Source organism: Bos javanicus, chromosome 15, assembly GCF_032452875.1.
Source record: "Bos javanicus breed banteng chromosome 15, ARS-OSU_banteng_1.0, whole genome shotgun sequence".
In the NCBI taxonomy this organism is placed as follows: Eukaryota; Metazoa; Chordata; class Mammalia; order Artiodactyla; family Bovidae; genus Bos; species Bos javanicus.
The window spans coordinates 258,682-278,725 of record NC_083882.1 but is presented as its reverse complement, the minus strand read 5'-3'; the positions used below and the strand labels follow the sequence as shown (position 1 = coordinate 278,725).

At 38.6% G+C, this 20,044-nt stretch overlaps 1 pseudogene; it reads right to left on the bottom strand.

Annotated features, from left to right (window-relative positions):
* Positions 1–13,927: 13,927 nt before the first annotated feature.
* LOC133261140 (olfactory receptor 5AL1-like) lies at positions 13,928–15,222 on the bottom strand (annotated as a pseudogene).
* Positions 15,223–20,044: the final 4,822 nt, after the last annotated feature.

Here is a 20,044-nt window from a genome sequence, read left to right as displayed (position 1 = left end):
TTCCCTTTCTTCTCTCAAGTCCATTCCTCTCAAATGCCTCTGAATCCTATGGTTGCTCCAGGCAAATACCTTGAATCACTCTTGACTTGGGGGAATTCCGATTGGTGCTTTCTTCCAATTTATCTGGCATCCAACTTATTTTGCCAGCTAGAATGCTATTCCATGTTTTTATCCATCATCCTTTCAGCTAGGTTCTCTGTTTCCTTCCTTTCTCTCTTCAGTTGATTGTAAAGCAGAGTAATTTGTTTAAAGAGTAAATTAGGTTATCTTACTCCCTGGCACAGAATCTTCCAATAGTTGCCCATTTCACCCAGTATACAAATCAGATTCTTTTTTATGGTTTTTTAAATTTATTTTGAATTGGAATATAATTGCTTTACAATGTTGTGTTGATTTCTGCTGTACAAAATGTGAATCAGCTTTAAGTAGACATGTATCTCTTTCTCTTGAGTTTCCCTCCCAGTTCCCCCCTCCATCCCATCCCTTTAGGTCATCAGAGAATACCAAATGAGCTCATTGTCCTCTACAGCAATTTCCCACTAGCTATCTATTATACCCAGGTGGTATATACATGTCAATGCTACACTCTCAATGTGCCTCACTCTCTCAGATATGCAGATGACACTTCTAATGGAGGAAAGCAAAGAGAAGCTAAAGAACCTTCTGAAGATGAAAGAGGAGAGTGAAAAAGCTGGCTTAATACTCAACATTCAAAAAACTAAGGTCATGGCATCCAATCTCATCACTTCATGGCAAATAGATAGGAAAAAAGTAGAAACAGTGCTAGATTTTATTTTCTTGGGCACCAAAATTTCTGCAGAATGTGACTGTAGCCACAAAATTAAAAGATATTTGCTCCTTGGAAGAAAAGATAATAAATCTAGACAACTTCTTAAAAAGCAGAGATGTTACTCTGCTGACAAAGATCTGTATAATCAAAGCTATGTTTTTTTTCAGTAGTCATGTAAGGATGTGACAGTTGAACCATAAAGAAGGCTGAGTGCTGAAGAATAGATGCCTTCAAATTTTGGGGCTGTAGAAGACTCTTGAGAGTCCCTTTGACTGCAAGAACGTCAAACTGGTCAATCCTAAAGGAAATCAACACTGAGTATTCATTGGAAGGACTAAGAAAGAAGCTCTAATGATTTGGCCCCCTGATATGAAGAACTGACTCATTGGAAAAGACCGTGATGCTGGGAAAGATTTAAGGCAGGAAGAGAAAGGGGTGACAGAGAATGAGATGACTGGTGTCATTACTGACTCAATGGACATGAGTTTGAGAAAACTCCAAGAGATAGTGAAAGACAGGGAAGCCTGGCATGCTGCAGTCCATGGGTTTGAAAAGAGCTGGACATGCTTAGGAGCTGATCAAAAACTCCTTCTCCTCCTGTGTCCACAAGTCCCTTCTCTATGTCTGTGTCTCTATTCCTGTCCTGCAGATAGGTTAATCAGCACCATTTTTCTAGGTTCTATATATATGCAGTAATATATGATATTTATTTTTCTTTTTCTGTCTTACTTTTTGTATAACAGGCTCTAGGTTAATCAACATCACTTCAAAAAGTTTACAGGGGTCCACAGAACTGGGAATGATTAGGCTATTTATGGTTTTCTGACTACATTTATCTTAATTCTTCCCCCTCCCCCCATTCCCTTCTTTCTATCCATATATATATATATATATATATATATATATATATATATATTTAATATTTAAGGCATGCCAGCTTGCGTGTGTATGTTCTAGGCTCCTCTGTCCATTGGATAATCCAGGCAAGAATACTGGAGTGAGTTGTCATGCCCTCCCTCAGGGGGATCTTCCCAACCCAGGAATCAAACCCATGTCTCTTATATCTCCTGCATTGGCAAACTTGTTCTTTACCACTAGAGCCACCTGGGAGACCCCAGGTTTGCATTCATTCCCTCTGCCTAGGATACCTTTCTTTGATATCTCACTCTTTCACCCCCTGGACACTTTCACAGTGTGAAATGTGAGAACACTAGAGTTAGATTATCTAGGCCCAAATTCTGGCTTTGTTGGTATGAGCCATGACAATACTTATTCACATAACACCCTGTATTTTATTTTCAACATCTTTGAAACAAAAATGGACATAGTAACTGCTTCTGGTGTGACTTTGAGGATTAAATGTGTGTGTAAACTATGCAAATATAAAGGATGTAAATTGTGTAAAAGGTCTAGAATCATGTCTGTACTATCATAGAGGCCACATCAGCATTAATTACTAGTACACTGCTTCTCTTCCCTAACTTACTTTTTTTCCCCCAAGATCATTCATCATTATACCAAACTTTTAGTTGATTTGTTCCTTTCTCTTTGTTATTTATCATATGGGAAGACGTTTTGGTCTCTTATTTGCCTCTTTATATGTCTTTGTTGACACAAACAGGAGACTCAATAAAGATTCTCAACAGAGTTGCAATAGTTTACATTTTTTTCTTCACTAATATTAATAATTATATATAGTTTTCACTTGCCAAACTCATCCTTTAAAAATGATATTTTCTCTTTTATGCCTATTAAATTGTTGTTGTTTAGTTGTTATGTCATTTCCAACTCTTTTGCAACCCCAAGGACTGTAACCCACTAGGGTCCCGTGTTCACGGGATTTTCCAGATAAGAATATGGAGTGTGTTGCCATTTCCTTCTGCAGAAGGTCTTCCTGACCCAGGGATTGAACTTGTGTCTTCTTCATTGGCAGGAGGATTCTTTATCACTGAGCCACCAGGGAAGCATTAAATCTTTAGTAAATTGTATGTTAATAATTAGTAAAGTTATGGATGCAAGAGTTGGACTGTGAAGAAGCTGAGCACCAAAGAATTGAGGCTTTTGAACTGTGGTGTTGGAGAAGACTCTTGAGAGTCCCTTGAACTGCAAGGAGATCCAGCTAGTCCATCCTAAAGAAAATCAGTCCTGGTTGTTCATTGGAAGGACTGATGCTGAGGCTGAAACTCCAGTACTTTGGCCACCTCATGCAGAGTTGACTCATTGGAAAAGACCCTGATGCTCTGAGGGATTGAGGGCAGGAGGAGAAGGGGACAACAGAGGATGAGATGGCTAGATGGCATCATGGACTTGATGGACACGAGTTTGGGTGGACTCCGGGAATTGGTGATGGACAGGGAGGCCTGGCGTACTGCGATTCATGGAGTAGCAAAGAGTCGGACATGACTGAGCGACTGAACTGAACTGAACTGACTGAATAATTAACTGAATTAGCATAAAAGAGGAAACATCCTTTGAAAATAATGAGATTGGTATTGTTGGGAGTCATACTACCAAAACTTTTTGAGAAATTAATGTATTTCTCAACAATAATTTATTAATTCCCCAGTTGTGTCAGGAACTACAGATAAAGTAGCTAAAAAATGACTCCATTTAATTATGTTTTCTTTTACTTTGTTGTTGTTTTTAATTCCTAAATCAAGTTACATAAGGCTTTTTATTTTCTTTACACCGTTTTTGGTACTTAATTTCTAATATACCTAGTTTCAATCTTTCTTATTTAACTACGAAGGAGGATACGGCTATTCATGACTAATAATCTACATATACTTCATTTGTATTCTTTTAGCTTTTATTTGGGCTTCCCTTGTTTCTCAGATGGTAAAGCATCTGCCTGCAGTGTAAGAGGCCCTGGTATTAAACACTCCCACACACACAATTATTTCTCTGATACTTTTAAGCTGAAAATTTGACTTATTTCTTAAAGCAAGTTTTTATTTGTTTTCACAGAGTAAGTTGATTTGAGGGCTTCCCAGGTAATGATAAAGAATCTGCCAGTGCAGGAGATGCAACAGACACAGGTTCAATCCCTGAGCTGGGAAGATTCCCTGGATTAGGAAATGGTAACCTACTGCAGTATTCTTGCTTGGAAAAGTCTGTAGACAAAGGAGCTTGGCAGGTTACAATCCATGCAGTAACAAAGAGTTGGACACAACTGGACACTGAGCACTGGCACTGACTGGACTTCATTTGATACCTTCATTATCTTGTTTTCATTGTGATGAGATTTTTGTGCCCTGTCTAATTTCTAGAAAATGATGAAATGATAAATATGAGCATTTTAATCATATTTTGGTTCATAATTTCTATTCTAGAGTTATGAAGAAACCAAAACTTTGTCTAATTATTGCAGCTCACACACTATCGCCTAATCCAAACTATACACACATGGTATATGGCCTCTCACATTGTTATTACATATATTTTACATTAGCTATTTCAACCCTATCTTCATATGAGTTAGCTTTTACCTAGCTGACTCTTTAGGATTGTTTTTTTATTCAGGAAAGTATTAAACCCATTGGTATCCTTTAATGCATTCTGGCAATACCTTCCCTCATATGTTAAAAATCTGAATTATGGAAAAAAAAATAGTAGCAGCATTGAATTTGAAAAAAAATAATCAGTGATTCTATTACCAAATTATTTTGTGTTAGTGAATATAAAGTATCTCTCCAGAAAATTTAAAAGTTCCCAAGTGCCTATTGCTTGCTCATAATATATAATATGAAATAAATTAGGTTAATATTTCCATTTCTAGTCAGGTTGCAAAAATTCAGAATATTTGGGAAAACTAATAAAAATATATTTTTTGTAGCTACCATTCTTTACTTGTCTATTTTAATTGAATAATTGATGATCATTAAGTAAAGAGAGACTGAAGTCAAAGTGTGCTGAAGTGTCAGTGATGAAACTGTCTCTCTGGGTCCTATTACAAAACTCTTCCCTGCAAACAGAATTCCCTACTGTAATTGCTAAAGGTAGATTTACCTTTTAATCTGTTTCAAGGAGACTTATTAAAATGATGTTTCTCAGCTTTTTCTTGGGGATGTATTAATAAAAACCAATTTCAACAAACAGTTTAAACTCAGGATTAATGAATATGGGGTGCAGTTTGAGTGTGTTGAAGTAATCATCTGATTCCTCAGGATGACTCTTGTCCTCAGCCTTGAAGCATCTTCCTTTGGGAGATCAAACTGCAGACTGCAGTGGGAAGATTAGAGGTTTTGGAGCAGGATGTAGGTTTGACTCAAGCTCATCAATTATCTCCTCACACACAGTTGGGAAAGTCATAAACTCTGAGTCCCAATATACTACTTATAACACCAGACACTTTTGATGACTAAACCTTTAATGGACAGTAAGTGAATATGCAAACTGCAAATTGATGCTGCTATAATAATTGAAAGTAGAATGATAGTAATGATAACTGTGACTAACATTTAGTGGGTCCTAAGAAAATTAAGATCATGGCATCTGGTCTTATCACTTCATGGGAAATAGATGGGGAAACAGTGGAAACAGTGGCAGACTTTATTTTGGGGGGCTCCAAAATCACTGCAGATGGTGATTGCAGCCATGAAATTAAAAGACGCTTACGCCTTGGAAGGAAAGTTATGACCAACCTAGATAGCATATTCAAAAGCAGAGATATTACTTTGCCAACAAAAGTCCATCTAGTCAAGGCTATGGTTTTTCCAGTGGTCATGTATGGATGTGAGAGTTGGACTGTGAAGAAAGCTGAGCACCAAAGAATTGATGCTTTTGAACTGTGGTGTTGGAGAAGACTCTTGAGAGTCCCTTGGACTGCCAGGAGATCCAACCAGTCCATTCTGAAGGAGATCAGCCCTGGGATTTCTTTGGAAGGAATGATGCTAAAGCTGAAACTCCAGTTTCAGCCACCTCATGTGAAGAGTTGACTCATTGGAAAAGACTCTGATGCTGGGAGGGATTGGGGGCAGGAGGAGAAGGGGACAATAGAGGATGAGATGGCTGGATGGCATCACTGACTCAATGGACGTGAGTCTGAGCATACTCTGGGATTTGGTGATGGACAGGGAGGCCTGGCGTGCTGCGATTCATGGGGTCGCAAAGAGTTGGACACGACTGAGCAATTGAATTGAACTGAACTGAACTGAACTGAACAGCTGATTAAATCATTAGCTGGTACCAAGAATCAAGATCTAACTGCAGAAGGGCTATATATTTCAAAATTAATGCAATCTAAAATTCTCAAGAATGTACAATTTTTGTGTCCCTTTCAGAATGTCTAACAAAATTCTTGGATACTTTTGTCATTTGTAGCAGTAGTATAATAGATAGATGATAGATAGACAAATACATACATATATATATATATATATATCATTAAATCTTTTTAAATATCTCAAACAAAGAAATTATTTTTCTTTCCTCAAATAAGAATCCCACTATAGAACCCCTTTTCATACCAACATAAACCAAAGAGCAATAAACTATGAAAGTACATCTCTAAATTATCTTGTTTTCCAAGTACACATACATCATCTATAACATATATATTTTTGCATTTTGAATTCCATTTTTTCTATCACGTTCAGAGGTAGCAACTGTAAAGTACAGTTTGAGGGTATATATGTATTTTTTTTCCTCATGTAAAGATTTGCTGACCTGTATGATAATAGTTTTAATAAAGACATTAATATTTCAAATGAAAAGCTGAAACAACTACATACAGACTTTCAACTATTTTTTATCTTTTTACTAAAAAAACTAATTATCATGTAATCAGGTTTTTTCCTATGGAAATTTTCAAACCTAAAGATTTGATACAATAATTTCCTCCATAAAACCTGCCAGCTTTAACATGTCTGTTCATTGTCAGATATGTTCCATCCATACCTCTTGTTCAGTGGTTCTGTTCATCTCTAGGTCCATTCATGTTGCTGAAAATGACATTATTTCACTTTTTATTTATGGCTCAGTAGTAGAATTCTATTGTATATATTTTAATTGTAAGGACATATAGGATGGATAAATAACAAGGTTCCACTGTATAGCACAGGGAACTATATTCAACATTCTATGATAAACCATAATAGAAATGTACATGAAGAATATATATGTATATATGTATATAATTCATGCTCAGTCACTCAGTGATGTCCAACTCATTGCACCCAATGGACTGAGCCTTGTAGGCATAGTATATATATATATATATATATATATATATATATATATATATATATATATAATGTAAAATATAATAATATAAAATATAATAAATATAATAATTTTATATAATAAATAATATAATTAATTATTATATGATATATAATAGCATATTATAATATTTGTATATTTATGTTATATATTATACCTAATTAATCTATAATTATAATATACATTATATTATACATATATATTATATAATATACACATAATATAATTATATATACATATAATATAATATGTATATATTATACACATATATTCGGAGAAGGCAATGGCACCCCACTCCAGTACTCTTGACTGGAAAATCCCATGGACGGAGGAGCCTGGTAGGCTGCAGTCCATGGGGTCACACAGAGTCAGACATGACTGAAGCGACTTAGCAGCAGCAGCAGCATACACATATATTATCTATTATATATTATACATAATATACTATATATTATCTTATATATTAATATTATATATCATTATTTATTATAATATTAATTATTATATTAATAGCAAATTTTTATATTTTGGTATTCTCGTAATTATTTATTATTATAATTTATTATCATTATTACTAAAATTATCGTTATAATTATTAAATATTAAACTATTATTATATTATATTAATATATTATATTGTTATATATAATATATATTATATTATATAGTATATATTTATATATTATATGTATAATTATATATGTATATAAAATATATATTATATAATATATTATATATTATAAATTATATATTTATAATTTATATATAAATTACATAAAAATAAAAATATTATTATATATAATATAAGTATGTATAATATATAATACAATATATTGTTATAATTATTTTATATAATATATAATATATAATGATATATAATGATAAATAATATTATTAATAATATATTATAACAGTAAGATATATGTATACACAGAGATATGAATCACTTTGCAGAAATGTCAACTACCCTTTAATAAAAAAAATTAAAAAAAGAAAATGTGGCATGTATATCAGCCTTAAAAAGAAAGAAATTCTGCCATATATGACAACATAAATGAGCCTGGAGGATATTATAAGTAAAATAAGCCAGTTAGAGTAGGATAAAATGCTCATTATTCCACTTATATAATGTATCTAAAATAGTCTTTAAAATAAGTAAATTTTATTGAAAGTATGATTTATTAATTTAACAAAATAAATTGTAGAAGTACTAGATTTTCAAGAATATGCTTAGAATGTAAATGTTCTAATGAGTTTAATTTTTTGTTGCTTACATGTAAGTACCTCATATTCCCTCAATTATATCTCTTATTTACATACTAGTTCAGAGAAGTCCATATTTTAATATAGTTTGATTGCTTCATAGTAACATTACAGTGTTATCTACGAAGAAAAACCATTAGTCATTATATATTTATTGACAGATTTTTTTCCCTCAGACCTTCTTCTTGTTACTTAATTTGGTTTTTAGATAATTAATAAGCATAAATGTTGATATTTTATTATATAAGTAATAACCCAGGCTGAGGACCATTAGAGTTCATTTCCCCTGAGTAGCTTTTCCTGAATAGCTTTTCCCCAGGTGTGGTGACTTTTCCCTTCATTTTCTTTTCCAGAGTATGTGAACCCCAGGAAAGATTCATTCATTGTGCCAGATTCAGGCTCATCTGTCTTTCAAATTATTTTTTTAATTAAACAAGTAATTTAAATTTAGTCTTTAAATGAATTTGGATCAATGTTTAAAACCAGTTCAGTCACTCAGTCATGTCCAACTCTTTGTGACCCCATGGACTGCAGCATGCCAGGCTTCCCTGTCCTTCACTATCTCCTGGATTTTGCTCAAGCTCATGTACATTCAGCCAGTGATGCCATCCAACCATCTCATCCTCTGTCACCTCCTTCTCCTCCTGCCCTCAAACTTTCCTGGCATCAGGGTCTTTTCCAATGAGTTGTCTTTTTGCATCAGGTGGACAAAGTATTGGAGCTTCATCTTCCACATCAGTCCTTCCAATGAATATTCAGGACTGATATGTCCTTTTGGATTGACTGGTTTGATTGCCCTGCAGTCCAAGGGACTCTTGAGAGTATTCTCTGATGCCATAGTTAAAAATGTTTAAAATAGTCACTAAAAATCTGTTTTAACAAAATTAAACTTATTTTTTTCTCTAGTTACTAGCTACATGCTTATTAAAGATCTACATAAACTGTTCTGGATTTTTTTTTTTTTTTAAGTACCTGTCTCAGTAGAGTGTTATAAAAATTAGCTGATACCATCCATTTAAAGAGTTCATCCAGCACCAGACACACAGAATAAGATTCAGCTGATTTTATCTCCAGTTTTACTTTGAAAAGTTTGGAACAAAATAATTAATATTTTATTAATGCAATCCTTACTAAATGCAAAAAAAATAGCTTAAATTTTGTTTCAAGAAAATATATGCTTATTTTAATAGCAGGAATGGAAGAACCAAAAAAAATTCAGTTTCAAATATAATCACAAACACAGGAAAAAATAAATTTAAAATGGCCAATTAGGTTAAGTGGGTGAGTGAGTGACAGTTGCTCAGTCATGTCCAACTCTTTGAGACTCCATGGACTGTAACCTGCCAGACTCCTCGGTCCATGGAATTCTCCAGGCAAGCATACTTGAGTGGGTTGTCATTGCTAACCAACTGTAGTTTTGATTTACATTTCACTACCAACCAGTCCATTCTGAAGGAGATCAGCCCTGGGATTTCTTTGGAAGGAATGATGCTAAAGCTGAAACTCCAGTCACCAGTCACCTCATGCAAAGAGTTGACTCATTGGAAACGACTCTGATGCTGGGAGGGATTGGGGGCAGGAGGAGAAGGGGACGACAGAGGATGAGATGGCTGGATGGCATCACTGACTCGATGGACGTGAGTCTGAGTGAACTCCGGGAGTTGGTGATGGACAGGGAGGCCTGGCGTGCTTCGATTCATGGGGTCGGGAAGAGTCGGACACGACTGAGCAACTGAACTGAACTGAACTGAAGAATTAGTGATACGGAGAATATTTTCATGTTTTTTTTTTTTTTTTTTTTTTAATATCTGTATGTCTTCTTCGGGGAAATGTCTATCCATCTTCAAAATATCTACAGACAATGCATGCTAGAGAGGGTTTGGAGAAAAAAGAGCCCTCCTATACTGTTGGTAGAGATGAAAATGGTATAACCACTATGGAGAACATTATGGAAGTTCCTTAAAATAAATAAAACTACAGCTGCCATGTGTGTGCTTAGTTGCTTATTCATGTCTGATTCTTTGCAATCCTATGGTATGTCACCCACAGGCTCCTGTGTCCATAGGGATTCTCCAGGCAAGCATACTGGGGTGGGTTGTCGTGCCTTCCTTTGAGTGATCTTCCCCACCCAGGGATCAAAACCGGATCTGCTGGGCAACTTTACCAGCTGAGTTACTGGGGAAGCCCACCTGGACATATATCTGAAGAAAACCATAATTTCTAAGAATACATGCACCCCAATGTGCATTGCAGCACAATTTGCAATAGCCTGGACATGGGAGCAACTTAAATGTCCATCAACAGAGGAAGGGGTAAAGAAGATGTGGTACATATGTACAATGGGATATTACTCAGCCATAAAAAAGAATGAAACAATGCTATTAACAGCAACAGGGATGGACCTAGAAACTGTCAAAGTGAATGAAGTAAGTCAGAAAGAGAAAGACAAATATATCATATCCCTTATCTGGAATCTACAAAAATGGTACAGATGAACTTGTTTGCAAAACTGAAATAGAATTACAGATATAGCAAAGAAACTTAGGATTGCCAAGGGAGGAAAGACAGATGAATGAATTGGGAGACTGGGATTGACATATATACACTGTTAGGTATAAAATAGATAACTGATGAGAACCTGCTGTATAGCACAGGGATCTCTACTCAGTGCTCTGTGGTGACCTAAAAGGGAAGCGAATCTAAAAAAGAGTGGATATATGTATATGAATAACTAATTCACATTGCACTCATCTCACACACTAGTAAAGTAATGCTCAAAATTCTCCAAGCCAGGCTTCAGCAATATGTGAACCATGAACTTCCAGATGTTCAAGCTGGTTTTAGAAAAGGCAGAGGAACCAGAGATCAAATTGCCAATATCCGCTGGATCATTGAAAAAGCAAGAGAGCTCCAGAAAAACATCTATTTCTGCTTTATTGACTATGCCAAAACCTTTGACTGTGTGGATCACAATAAACTGGAAAATTCTGAAAGAGATGGGAATACCAGACCACCTGACGTGTCTCTTGAGAAACCTGTATGCAGGTCGGAAGCAACAGTTAGAACTGGAGCTGGAACAACAGATTGGTTTCAAATAGGAAAAGGAGTATGTCAAGGCTGTATATCATCACCCTGTTTATTTAACTTATATGCAGAGTACATCATGAGAAACGCTGGGCTGGAGGGAGCACAATCTGGAATTAAGATTGCTGGGAGAAATATCAATAACCTCAGATATGCAGATGACACCACACTTATGGCAGAAAGTGAAGAGGAACTAAAAAGCCTCTTGATGAAAGTGAAAGAAGAAAGTGAAAAAGTTGACTTAAAGCTCAACATTCAGAAAACAAAGATCATGACATCTGATCCCATCACTTCCTGGCAAATAGATGGGGAAACAATATAAACAGTGTCAGACTTTATTTTTTTGGGCTCCAAAATCAATACAGATGGTGACTGCAGCCATGAAATTAAAAGAAGCTTACTTTTTGGAAGGAAAGTTATGACCAACCTAGATAGCATATTCAAAAGCAGAGATATTATTTTGCCAACAAAGGTCCGTCTAGTCAAGGCTATGGTTTTTCCAGTGGTCATGTACGGATGTGAGAGTTGGACTGTGAAGAAAGCTGAGCACTGAAGAACTGATGCTTTTGAACTGTGGTGTTGGAGAAGACTCTTGAGAGTCCCTTGGACTGCAAGGAGATCCAACCAGTCCATTCTGAAGGAGATCAGCCCTGAGATTTCTTTGGAAGGACTGATGCTAAAGCTGAAACTCCAATACTTTTGCCACATCATGTGAAGAGTTGACTCATTGGAAAAGACCCTGATGCTGGGAGGGATTGGGGGAAGGAGGAGAAGTGGACCACAGAGGATGAGATGGCTGGATGGCATCACCAACTCAATGGACATGATTTTTAGTGAACTCCTGGAGTTGGTGATGGACAGGAAGGCCTGGCATGCTGTGATTCATGGGGTTGCAAAGAGTCGGACATGACTGAGTGGCTGAACTGAACTGAACTGATGGCAGGAAACTAATGCAATATTGTAAAGTAACTATACCCCCAAAAAATTAATAAAAGCAATTGTGATGAAATTTAGGGGCAGTGGGAGGTAGGATGGGCTTCCCACTTTGTGCTGGTTGTAAACAACCTGCCTGCCAATGCAGGAGAAGCCAGGGCCACTTTTCCATCCCTAGATCTGGAAGACCCCATGGAGGAGGGCATGGCACCCCACTCCAGTATTCTTGCCTGGAGAATCCTATGGACAGAGGAGTCTGGTGGGCTACAGTCCATGGTGTCACAAAGACATGACTGAAGTGACAGCATTCACACATGCATAGGAGGTAGAATGGCCTTAGAATAGCTCAGTGGTGTGGGCAATGAACTTTTAGAGAATAATTATGCCAAACGTTGAACATGAAGCTGTTTGCACTTCTGAGATATAAAATTTCTCTGTTCATATTGATGATTCCATTTATGTAAAACTATAGGAAATAAGCAGTCAGACACGACTGAAGTAACTTAGCATGCAGCATGCACGTAAGAATCGCAAAGCAATCCATAGTGACAGGAACCAGATTGGTGGTTGCCCAGGGTCAGTGGAGGAGGAACCTCGGGGAAAGGGACAAACTCATTCAGCATTTTCACTGTGGTGATGTTTCAAAACTTATCAAATTGAGTACTTTAAATATGTACACTTTAAAAAAAGTCATTTATATCAATTTGAAACAAAAATGAAAAGGAATGAAATTGCTTTAATTATGATAATACAATAATTTGTTAGCTTTTATGTTTTCATTTTGTTGATTTTAAAATAAAGCATATCATGTTGCCAACTCTTTCTAAAAAGGCTATGCATGCTATAACAATGCTGAAAATAATTTTACTAATTATGTGTAATAGTCAATGCTCATGAAGCACTTGGCATGTACTACGGACTATATAAGCCTTTTATGGTCATCATCTTATTTAATCTTCACAATCAGTCCAGGACAAAGGAACTATTACCATTGTAGATGAAGAAACCAAGGAAAAGAGATGTGAAATATAATAATTTACCCAAGATAACAACTATTACTTGGGAAAACTAAAATTGTTCGCCAAACTCTGTGAAGGAAGAGTCCATGTTTCTAATCACAACTGATATAGAACAAGCAAGGAATGATAATGGCAGGAAAGAGCTCCAGGGAACTAAACTGATACAGTGTCCGTATGGGTTGTCACCAAGGGTTCAATGTCAAGGTTGTTCTGCTGGTGCTATTCTTTGAGCTGAATGCAAGAAGAGGAGTGTTAGGAAGATTATTCAGAGTGTTAAAAAAAGAAAATCTTGCCATTAAACTTTGCCTTATTTTCCAGATTATCTATGCAGTAAACCCAAAATATAAGATACCAAATGTTGATCTATTTTAGTATGACCCATATGATACAGAATTCAGATAAAGTCATTATGCCCGATGTTCCTTCTCTTTAATTTTAAAGATGTCTGTTCAAACAAGTTAAGATATCTCTATCTCTGTTTCTCTTTGTCTTTCCTTGTTTGTCTGTCTCCTTCTCCTTTTAAAATTGAACACCTCCAAATTTTTAAAAATGCCTTTCACTTGTAAATCACCAAGAATGAAACAGTGGGTAAGATATATTGAGTAAATGTGAACACTGGAAGTGAGGAATTTGACACTATCATTTATCAGCATTTTGACTCTGCTGCTGCTAAGTCACTTCAGTAGTGTCCGACTCTGTGCGACCCCATAGACGGCAGCCCATCAGGCTCCCCCATCCCTGGGATTCTCAAGGCAAGAACACTGGCGTGAGTTGCCATTTCCTTCTCCAGTGCATGAAAGTGAAAGTGAAGTTGCTCAATCATGTCCGACTCTTAGCGACCCCATGGACTCTAGATAAGCCATAATTACAAGTCCTCTGATTCCTCCCCATCCTTGATTTTTTCAGTTATTTGATAGCCAAATGGAACTTTTCTATAATTCTCTTCAGTGCATTCTTTACTTCCTGATTCCTCAAGCTATGGATCAATGGGTTTAACATGGGAATCACTACCACATAGAATACTGAAGCAAATTTACATATGTTCAGAGAATGGCTTGATTTGGGCAGGAGGTACATAAAAATGACTGTTGCATAAAATATGGTGATGGAGGTGAGATGGGAAACACGGGTAGAAAAGGCTTTTTGCCTTCCTTCAGCAGAGCAGATCCTCAGAATGGCAAAGAGGATGAAGACATAAAAATGATCATGATCAGTAGAGAGCAAAGGGTGTTGAACCCAGCAATGGTTAACAGCATCAGCTCTTTGATGTGAGTGTCAGAGCAAGCCAACACGACCAAAGGAACGTCATCACAGTAGAAGTGGTTGACCCTATTGGAGCCACAGAAAGACAAAAGGAATGTTGCGACTGTCTGTGCAAAATCCACAACGAATCCATAAATATATGTGCTAGCAATGATCTGATTGCAGAGTTTTTTAGGCATGATGATGGCATACAGTAAAGGGTTGCAAATGGCAACATACCTGTCATAGGCCATGATTGAGAGCAAATACTGCTCACAAACTGCAAATGTGATGAAGCAGCACACCTGAATGGCACGTGCATAAAATGTTATACTTTTAACTTCACACAGAAAATTCACCAAGGTGTTTGGGGTGACAGATGAAGTAAAAGAAAAATCAATAAAAGCCAGATGGCTGAGAAAAAAAAATGAATATATGAAGCTGCAGGTTGACATGTATTAGCAGAATCAATCTAAGATTACCCAGGACACTTGCTAAATAGATTACTAGGAATACACCAAAGAGAGTGGATTGAAGTTCTGGGTTATCTGTGAGTCACAAGAGGATAAACTCAGACAGTGCAGAGTAATTGTCTTTTGCCATAGTAGAGATTTAATTTTTCTTTTAAACAATAAAATTCCCTAGAGCACACAGTCTGAGTATTCTTGTCTCCCTTAGAGATAATCAAGCAGATGTTGGGAACTGATTCTGATCCACCCTGATCTTATGTTGGACATATTCAGAGGAGACTCTCCATGGAAATTCTGGTTTCTGAATGAAGTGATTTGTTCTCTGCAGAATTTCCAAAGTATGAAATTCTGTGGGGTTTGGAGAGATAGAACAATGCCATTTTATTTAAAATCTAACATAATTGAATAATTTCTTATTCTTACCTGCACCTGCTCTGCTTTCTCCTTGGCACCTGCACCTCCCCTCCCACCCACTCCTGCTCTAACCTCCATCTCCCGCGTGAAGTCTGCGGATTACAATCACCCGTCTGCCTGGAATACTGTCTGCATCGTTCTCAGCGCTTCTAACATTGCCTCAGAAAACCCGCAGCAGAAAGCCCTAGGACCCACAGCTCGAAGCTGAGCTCCATTGGTGTCACCCACCAAATGCAGAGATGAGCGTGTCACCAGACTCTGGGCTGAATTCTGGAGCTTAGCACAGATGCTCAGGCCCTGAGCACTAAGGCCTGGGCCTGCCGACGCCCAGGAGCTCACTCAGAGGGGCCTGCTGAGAGGCAGGGCACCCCACATTGACTGTGAGCCACCTGCACTGCAGGACGGCCGGGGCTTTGCTCAGTATTGTCTCTGGGAAGAGGGCAATGGGTTTAGGGACTCACGTGCAGGAGTCCCTAAACCCAGGAGGCAGAGCCCTCCTTCTAGGACAGGACATCCCTTATGTCTGCAGAGCGGCCAGGGCCAACCACCAGCTCAGCCTGCTCAGGTTCACATGCTGCTCTGCTCAACAGTTTTGCGAGGAAAACTATGCTGCACAGGAGATGGAGGTCTGGAATCTCCCTGAGCCACGCCTGTATCCCCCCCCGTCTCCCCTCCCTCCTGACGGAACCGATCCTTTCTCTGCTCCACTTCAACCCCAGGGCCTGGAGCCAGAGCACACTTGGGAATTGGGTGGGGGATACGACACAGTTCCGCCATGGACTGCAGACACTCGCAGGTCTTCTGAGGGCCACAGAGGCCTCCGGGTTGGTTGGCCCCCAACCATCACCTTCCAGTCCCCTCACAGAGTGCAGCCTCCATCTCTCTCCCCCTCCATGTATCTCTCCCTCATCACCCGAGGCTCTTTCCTCCGGAAGAAGGTCTCAGAGACAAGGTGATCAATTCCTCTGGGAGGTCCTGCTAAATACGCCGAGCCTGCCCTGCCTGTGAGGCAGGTTTTCAGTCCCCACTCTCTCCCTCCTGAGCTGGCATAGTGCCCCCCACCCAACCCACACTTCCTGCAATCCCTGCTCCGAGGCCCCATCTGTGCTGCTCTCGAGAGCTGCCTCCTGGAGACATCCCTCACTCCCACCAGCCACTGCAGCCCACTGTCTTTTAGAGCACAGCAGCCCTTCCTGCCCTGCAGCTGCTTCCTCTTCTCATCTCTCACTCTCACTGACACACAGGGGACTGGTGGCCAGGCCCCAGTCTTCTCTGTCTGAACCCCCCAACCGTGCCAGGCCTTCGGGTCCAGGCAACAGCGCCCCGCTCCTTACCCAAGCCCCTCAGGAGCAGGAGGCCATATCCACCTCCTCTTCCTCCACTGTCTACACAGTCCTCCTCACACTTACCTTGTTCACCCTGGGAGCAGGGGGTCTCCACCACTGCAACACCAGCCCCTCACCCTGGAGGAGCTTTGCCAGCAAATCCGGCCATGTTCCCTATTCATTCTGCAGGGCACATGCTCTCCTTGAACTCCACCGGCCGTGGTTTCGGACACAGGGCCAGTTTCTGGCTCTGCCTTTGTCTCAAGTGATATCCCCTTACTCTAGAAGAAGGCTGAGCAGGGGCCCTGGACCATGAGGATCCCCTAAGCACACAAATGCAGAAATATGCATATGGGCTCCAAACTGTCTCCTAAGTCAGGATTCAAGCAGCAGTCGATTTCCTACAGATGTATGAATGTCACCAGTTAAGCACTTTAAAAACTTACCAAAGTTTATCTCTCACCTGTGACCATTTTCCATGAAGAAGCCAGAGAAACATTTAAATACTTAATACGAATTACTGCCACTACAACAATGAGTAAGAAAAAATCAGGATACTCAGTAATCTGCTTGCCTCATTCACAAGCCAAGTGATACCTCCCACCTCAGTCAACGGCAAGTCATGTCTCAGTCTCCATTCATGTAAAAAAGATTACAGGTCATTAACCTTCTGCAACTCTTCAGAAACATCAGTGTCACAGTCTGTCAGGCCCCTCAAATGAATACACCCAAATATCAACTGGTTGACCCCCCACTTCCAAACCTCTGCCTAGGGTTTTGAGTTTCATCAATACTGTGTATCAACTCCAAATATTTTAATTCTGAGAAAATGTTCTCTAAGAGTCCCATGCAAATATAAATACTTGGAACAATATTGAACCTCATAAACCATAATGAATAAAAAGTTCCATCTTAGGTGTAGAAAAGCTTCTGGAGGAAACATGGCAAGCCATTAACAATGATGAAGTCTGTAGAGAGAAGCTGGACTTGGGGTTGGGGTGGGGGGGGCGGGGCAGGACTCACTCTATTGCTCTCGCTCCTCTCATTGCTTTAAACTGTCTCCATGAAGCTCACCTACATTCCTGGGGATTCCTCACATTCATTCCTCTACAACCCATTTCACTTCCTCATGGGGTAAATCAAGTCAAACAGGCCAAGTTTTCAAGTCACTTGACTCAACCTGGCAGCTCCGTGCTGTTGGCCATGGCAATCACTTGCCTCGTGCAGCCCCTGAGCATGTGAGACAGGCTGGCGCAAAGCTTGATGTGGAAATCACTCAGAAGATTTCAAGACTCGTGTTGAAAAAAGGACGTCAAGTAACCTGTTGGTTTTTAGGAAAGTTTAGATTGTGTATGTGGCTCATATTATCTTTCTGATGGACAGCACTGTCCATGTGAAAGGCTCACACTTTGTCTCAGCTTTCAGGTGAACCCAGAAAGAACTACTCAGAATTCTGAACCACACACAACGACCACACTCTAAATCCACGTATAATGCAAACATGTTCAATGTTCAAAACCAGAAATGCTATAGGTATTACAGCAGTGGATTAGCCATAAAGAAAATGTAACTCAACTTCCGCTAAGCATCTGTAGTGGCTGTAACAATGAATGGCACTCAATTCGGCTCTTAACAAATTTCTAAAGGATTTAGAGATTTAAGCATCTTGTTGTTTTGCATTTCTTCTAATTGCTTTTTCACATTTTCAACTTCCCATAGGAGAGAATTCTGAAAAAGATACAAACAGTGTTCTAGGGTCAATTCTTACAGCTTTTTCACTCTCTTTCCCCTTCATCAAGAGGCTCTTCATCAAGGTCCCCATCGCTTTCTGACATAAGGGTGGTGTCATCTGCATATCAGAGGTTATTGATATTTCTCCTGATAATCTTGATTCTAGCTTGTGCTTCATCCAGTCCAGCATTTCTCATGATGTACTCTGGACATAAGTTAAATAAGGAGGATAATAATATATAGCCTTGACTTACTCCTTTCCCAATTTTAAACCAGTCTGTTGTTCCATGTCCAGTTCTAACTGTTGCTTCTTGACCTGCATACAGATTTCTCAGGAGGCAGATCAAGTGGTCTGGTATTCCCATCTCTTGATGAATTTTCCACAGTTTGTGGTGATACACACAGACAAAGGCTCTGGTGTAGTCAACTAAGCAGAAGTAGATGCTTTTCTGGAACTCTCTTGCTTTTTCAATGATCCAAGGGATGTTGGCAATTTGATCTCTGGTTCTTCTGCCTTTTCTAAATCCAGCTTGAACATCTGTAAACTCACCGTCCACATACTATTAAAACCTGCCTTGGAGAATTTTGAGCATTACTTTGCCACCGTGTGAGATGAGTGCAATTGTGCGGTAGTTTGAGCATTCTTTGGCATTGCCTTTCTTTGGGATTAGAATGAAAACTGACCTTTTCCAGTTCTCTGGCCACTGCTGAGTTTTCCAAATTTCCTGGCATACTGAGTGTAGCACATTCACAGCATCATCTTTTAGGATTTGAAATAGCTCAACTGGAATTCAATCACCTCCAATAGCTTTGTTCATAGTGATGCTTCCTACAGCCCTCCTGACTTCACATTCTAGGATGTCTGGCTCTATGCGAATGATCACACCATCATCATTATCTGGGCCATGAAGATCTTTTTTGTATAGTTCTTCTGTGTTTTCTTGCCAGCTCTTCTTAATATCTTCTGCTTCTTTTAGGTCCCTACCACTTCTGTCCTTTATTGTGCCTATTTTTGCAGGAAAAGTTCCCTTGGTGCCTCTAATTTTCTTGGAGAGATCTCTAGTCTTTTCCATTCTGTTGTTTTCCTCTATCTTTGCATTGATCACTGAGGAAGGTTTTCTTATTTCTCCTTGCTCTTCTTTGCAACTCTGTATTCGAATGGGTATAACTTTCCTTTTCTCCTTTGCCTTTTGCTTCTCTTCTTTTCATAGCTATTTGTGTAGCCTTCTCAGAAAACCATTTTGGATTTTTGAATTTCTTTTTTTTTGGGGGGGGGGGATGGTCTTGGTTACTGTTTCCCGTACAATGTCACCAACTCCTGACCATAGTTCTTCAGGTACTATGTCTATCAGATCTATTCCCTTAAATCTATTTATCACTTTCACTACATAATTGTAAGGGATTTGATTTAGGTCATACCTGAATGGTCTAGTGGTTTTCCCTACTTTCTTCAATTTAAGTCTGAATTTGGCAATAATGAGTTCATGATCTGAGCCACATTCAGCTCCTGGTCTTGTTTTTGCTGACTGTATAGAGCTTCTCCATCTTTGG